Source organism: Bombina bombina, chromosome 1 (assembly GCF_027579735.1).
Source record: "Bombina bombina isolate aBomBom1 chromosome 1, aBomBom1.pri, whole genome shotgun sequence".
In the NCBI taxonomy this organism is placed as follows: Eukaryota; Metazoa; Chordata; class Amphibia; order Anura; family Bombinatoridae; genus Bombina; species Bombina bombina.
Window position 1 is genome coordinate 975060268 of NC_069499.1, and position 6919 is coordinate 975067186.

A 6919-nucleotide genomic window follows, 5' to 3' on the forward strand; every position below is an offset into this window, starting at 1 on the left:
CCCGAGTTCAATTTTGGCTTTGTAAGATTTTAAAAATAAATATCAAGCTTGATAAAAGACATATATTTCTCTTACATGACAGGCCAAATCCATGGGTAAATATTTACTTTGTTAACATAACTATTTTGGGCGGTAGATACCTTATACTTAAAAATTGGAAAAATAAACGAGAACCATCTATTAATACTTTAATATATCTCCTCCAGACACAGGCTATAATAGAACAATTTGATTCCTAAACCTCTACAGAAAAAGGTATTGCGATATACTATATGAATTAGGCATCGTTCATGGAGATATATGAAATTGATACCCAAAAACAATTATTGCTCCTTTTGAAAATGCAATATTGACTTAGTTACTTTGCTCTCTACAGTATTTTCTAAAAGTAAATATCTTTTTTCCTAGATGATAGAAGAGCAGTAGTATAATATAATGAGAATAGATCTTTTTGCTTTTGTGTGTCTCTCTTCCCTTCACTCCCCCCTGTTTTTTTTCACCTCTTCTCCTTCTTTGCTTTCCTTTTCTTTTCTTTTACTATCCGATTTAGAAGGGTATCGTGGGTAAATATACCCATTTTTTAAGTTTAGATCAAGCTAGATTATTTAGGGAAAAACTCAGATATATGTTTCATTAAACAAAGGTTTCAATCTCATAAAGCATAGGTTATAAATATCTATATATTTAAATTGGACATTGCTGTTTCAATCTTGAACTTAATAATGTATAAACGTTTGCAATGTCTAAGCGATGTGATCCTTTTTGTATGTTGACCTTGATCTTCTTCTTTTTTCCTTTATTATTGTGTAAACCTCAATAAAAATTTACTAAATAAAAAAGGGGGCGTGGCCAAGAGGCAGTCATGGCGGACGCAAAATTCTATAGCTCCGAGGACTGACATCCTAATCTAATAATTAATCTTAAAACTATTCAATATCTGCCTAGAATATTTATATATTTGGTTTACCAAAACAATACACAATTGAAATATATTTTCCCATCCCCACTCGGCAGCTTGAGTAAGTGATCTTGGCCTGCTAGATGTGTGGCGAGGGTCTACTACGCAACTTTTAATACTATCCCTGCTCCGCTTCATTGAGTGCAACTGTTACAGGAGATTCATCGGATCTTATAACCTGGGATATCTGCTGGAAAGAACGTCAGCCACCTTTACACTATCCCTTCCCCCAGCCGCATTATAACAGATTTCCTGCAGCAAAATATGGAGGATGAGATAGCTGCAGTGCTAGCCCTCCTTGAGGATCTGGGATACCGAATGGATTCACGATATAGCCAGCTCTCTGCTGATATCCTCTTGCTGAGCACTGGGGACGACATGCACACCATGGGAGCTGTGATTTCGGTAAGAAGGCATCGAGAAGAGCAAGAGGGGGACACTCAAACGCAGACCAAGGGATCCGCATGCACTGTCCGTTACATCGCTATGAACTCTTCCAGCTATCCCATCCTCTTGTCATCGAAAGCTGCGGCCTGTACGAGGGACAAGGAGGAGGGATTCGCCTCCAAACCGACCAAGGTTACATTAGATCTCCCCCCTCCTACGCATCTAGCTCCAGGAGTAGTGACACAACCGTCTAAGCCCAGAGTCAGCCCAGATACTCCGGGCCATCAATCTACTCAGCCAAATCTAGAGCAGAAGACCCTATCAAACCTAACCACCCGATACTGGCTACAAGTTCTCCATGTTAGAAGAACTAGATATGCCGGTCTGCTATTAGATATCATTATTCAGGAGCCATTGCTGAGCCACATATATCTGACCTCACACAATGACTTGGGCACACTGTATATGCAGCATCACGCAATACATCGATCTCTAAGCCAAGACACTTCCTTTGATCTGGGAGGTGAATGCCATATATATCTGCATCGATCTCTAAGCCAAGATTTGTAACATGACCCATGCTACAATTCATTTATAAGCGAGCTGGCCAATATGTGAGTAGTTTTGTTATATGTCCCATTACACCCCTTCCAAACAGCTCCCATGATAACCTCACTGTTATGCTACATTCATATAGCTTGTTACAAAAGCCCACTCTGGTTTTTCAAAATCTAAGTAATTTTTGGGCTCCATAAAAGTACCCATTACTTCTTGTCATAGGTCCACATACCTTGTCATGTAATATATAGTTCCATATGGTTCTTTACAGTTATAAGTCACGCCTACAATAAGCAATAAGGTACAGCCATTAGAAGCTAAGTATATATGTTATGCTACAGAACAGGTCATTATTATATTGATGGATATAGATGTATAGCTGAGATTACCTCCAGTACCTTTCAACCATGACACTGTACCCACTGACTCAGTTGTCCTCCTACCGATTTATGAATACGAGCTGGAGGGGCTGAGGTATTGGCTAATGCTAATTGATTATTGTATTCTTGTCATATAGGCATGACTTACAGTCTGAGTAACACTTGCATCTACATCAACTCCCATTAAAATCCTATATGACTGTGTTCAGCCTACACAGAATCCACTGTATGTTTAGTAACTCTTTAGTTATCTGCTGGTATATATTTGTCCTCTTTCATATACATCTGCAGTAGAATATAAGATGTATGCTACTTGCACCCATTTACTTGTAATAAGGGTTTAGAATTAAGCGTCGGTTGATTCAAAAGCTCATCCAGCTCACACAGTTGATAATGTTGTTAGTGATAGGCACCCTTGTAGTTATTATTGAGAGTAGCAGGTTTAGTAATGCAAGACCTGATGGAGAGAGGTGCCAGTTAAAGATTATGGTTATCATCAGGTAGGTTCCCTCAGACACCATGTTGTAATGGTATATGACTCTGTACACCTCGGATGGGCCAGTGGTAGAGCCGGGGGTGGTTAGATGATTAAGTCCTACTAAATGCTAACCAACACTAACCTAATCACCTAACCACCCCCCATATAGGTATGAGGCGTGGTTAGGTTATTATGGCCTACTAAATGCTAACCAACACATACCTATATGGGGGGGTGGTTAGTTGATTATGCCCTAAACCACCACCTCCCAATACAAACTACAACTACACTGGCCTCTTCTGTCTCTTCCACTCCGGAATCTTCATCCACGCCTGTGCCCTCTTCATCCTTCTTCATCTCAGCCCCGGGGGGCTATCTTCGCAGCAGTTTCTGATCGTCAGTTACTTCGGTTTAGGGGTACTTATGATTAGTAGTTAGGCATGGCAGCCATTTCCCAAGGGATCATTTACTATACATAGTCAATATCGCTGCCTTGTACCATCGGGGCCCCAGGAACTTCGACTTGAAGATTTCCCTGCTGATAATTTGGCTGATGATGCTATGGAGGATGGGGGGTTCTATTATGTTAGCTGACAAAAATGTAGCCCCACTACAGCACCCAGTCTTATCTTAATGGAATAATACAGTAATGATACTAGAAAAGCATGCTGACGATTCCGGTAGCAAGTATGATGCTTTTACTGTGAGACCAACGAGGCAAATCTGTTTGGAGTCAGGAAGGGGAGTTTCACCCTGGTTTGAGGGATTCAATAAGCATGGCCATAAGTGTAGGCCTGCTATCTCTAGGAGACCTGAAGATATTATTCACATTGGGGAAGACTCTTTCTGAATGTTGGCGCTTTAAATGTTCTGCCATGCTCATTAATGAAGAAGTCTAGGCTTCATTCACAGTTCCAACTCTGCACTGATTGAAATCTGTAATTTGTAAATATAAAAGTAAGACCAGTACTTGTGTTTGACTGGGGTGTGCAAGCTGCTTAAGTTACTGCATAGACTTGTATCAAACAGACTCAAAATACAGCAGTATAGCCTTAATTTTTTTTTTTTTTTACTTTTATTATAGAAGCATAAAAATATGTTTTGGGCACAATTGCCATTAGTCGTGTATAAATGATATGTGCACAAACATTGCTTAAATCCCTTTTTTAATAAAGTGTTAACAGGTGTAGTAATTAAAGTTAACACTTTATATCAATTACAGTGGTAAACTAATTAGCTCTAGTGGTCATTGTTTAATTATAATGCTTCAAAAAAAAAATCTGAATGTATTATATGATTTAAAAACAAACGCCTAGATTACGAGATTTGCGTTAAGGTCAAAAAGCAGCATTGGCCGGTCCTAATGCTGCTTTTTAATGCCCGCTGGTATTACGAGTTTCCGCAACGCCACAAAAATATCCATCTCCGCTCAAATCATTAACGTCAACCCAGACCCAGTAGTTAACCATATACCGCTAACAAAAACATCCACGAATCACAAAAAAAAATTACACAAAGTACACTTACACACATACAAACACTACACAATATTTATTTTTAAGATTTTATATTTTCATGTCAAAATAGAACGGATCAAAGTTACGAGATCTCGGGTGTTTGAAAAAAAAGCCATAGAAAACCATTTTCCATTGACTTACATAGACAGACGGGAACATACACTCATATAGCTACATCTAACTACAAATATTATCACATACATACACTAATCGATACATACAAACAATATACAGCACATTACCTACACAAATCAGATTTTTATTACGGAATTAACACGATTTAGCTACTTTTTCACACAAGAACATGACGTCACTCACTTTACGCTCAAAACAAGTGTTGGATTTTATTTCTACACACATCTCCTCCATTGACTTCTATGGGGAAGACGTGCTCGTGCACGCGACAGGCAGATTTACCTAATGCACGCAAAATGCGTACACAAGAAAACTCGTAATACCAGCGTTACAATTGTGAAACTAACTCATTCTTTCTTACGTTAGTCTAGCTATGACAAATAGATCAAGAAATTACTATTTCCCTATGGAGTTATGGATTTTACTTGTGTGAAATTCACTACAACATCAAATTGTTATATAATTTTACATTACATCAACTACAAATCACCAGTTTTTTTAGTCTCTGTTGAGGGGCCCAAGAGTCCTAACAAATAAAAAAATATTTTTTTTTATGGTTCATACCAGACTGCTGATGTGACATGGGGAACACACACATTCAGTCCTAATACTGTCATAGTCAAAAGTACTCTGCTTATATTTAAAAAAAAAAACTGTGCCAGACCGTGTTGGTATCTTGTGACATGCCAAGCTATTGCCATGTGCTGTTTTTGATGTGCAATGTGCAGCACTGAATGCAAAGCCCTAACTCGGCATCCAGCCATTCCCACTGCATCAAAAAAGGTCCTACTAGGGTTACCACTGTTACCAGGTAACTGCTCTGGTTGTGGGGATTGTTTCTGGGTAGGGCTGACTGTAGGCGCATGCAGCAGAAAGCTGAAGCGGCAGGCATGTGAGGATTTGAGCATCTGTGCATCTGCACACACTGCTCTCTTCAGTCTTGAGGCTGTGTGACTCATCTCACACTGTATCCATGCAGCCTTGGGCAGACAGCATCCAGTCTGCTGGTCCCCTTAGCCCTGCTCTTTCTGATGTGGCCCTAAGATCAACTAACTGAAGTTTGTTAGGGGAACAGTGCTTTGTAGAAAGGTGTCAGTGGGAAGAATAAGTGAGTGCACACATGCCCCTCCCCATGCAGCATTGTCTAGTGCAGGTTGAGAGGGAATTTGTTCCTAGCAAATAAGTGACATGTGCTGCTGTGGCTGATGTATAGTGTAATGCTGATACTTCACACATTAATGTAAGGTTTATTTTTATAGTTTTTGTTTTCTCTCTGTCTCAGATTTTACAGCTTCCCATAGCAGTTCTGCTGTTCCAGTCAGTAAACTTATATTTGTCTGCACCTCCATGCTTCCTCCTCAGTCTTTACCTTGCTTTGCTCCTGTTGGCTGCCCTAAATCTCTTTAACCAGCCAGCTAACCTCACATCAGAATCACATTCAAAAGAATATTAAATGAATCCACAGTGGAGGAATTTATATATTTATTTACTACTAGTACTAAAGCCTGTGTACACAGGCCATTTTTTGCAGTACAGCGGTCCCACCCCTTGCTCTCTCCCCCCTCTCTTTTGCTTTCTCTCCCCCTCTCCTTTGCGCTCTCTCTCCTCTCTTTGGCTCTCTCTCTCCCCTCTTTGGCTCTCTCTCTCCCCTCTTTGGCTCTCTCCCCTCTTTGGCTCTCTCCCCCCTCTTTTGTTCTCTCCCACCTCTTTGGCTCTCTCCCCCCCTCTTTGGCTCTCCCCCCCCCCCTCTTTGGCTCTCCCACCCCCCTCATTGGCCCTCTCCCCCCCCCCTCTTTGGCCCTCTCCCTACCTCTTTGGCTCTCTCCACGCCTCTTTGGATCTCTCCCCCCCTCTTTGGCTCCCCCCCCCTTCTTTGGCTCTCTCCCCCCCCTTTGGCCCTCTCCCCCCCTTTGGCTCTCTCTCCCCCCATCTTTGGCCCTTCTCCCCCCCTTTTTGGCCCTTCTCCCCCCCTCTTTGGCCCTTCTCCCCCCCTCTCCGGCTCTGTCTTAATTGAAAGCCTTTGCCTCTCTGTCCACACCACCATCGCGGCACCCCGTCTGGCCACGCCCCATCACGGTGACACCCGTCGGGCCACGCCCCTTGCCGATCCTGGTCACGCCCCCCGCTACGCCCGGCCACGCCCCCATTGCGACGCTCCAGTTGGGCACGCTCCCTGACACTCCGCATCAGCCTTGCTCTGTGCTGAGTGCTGAGTGTCAGGATCCAAATGGCCAGGTATGTTTGTCACGTGCAGTAGAAGTCTCTACTGCGCATGACTGCATCTGACAAACATACTTGGCCATTTATTATATAGGATTAGTACTGGTTACGTCCAGTTTTACATATTGCAATTTATTTCATTTTTTTAAATGATTAGCTCAGCAGTGGATGATCCACTGCTGGGCTAATAATTTTTTAAAAAATTATAAAATAAATTGATTTAGTTGTTTTTTGGGATGTTGGGGTGGAGAGCGAAATTGCATGAGGTGGGGGGCAAGAAAATGTT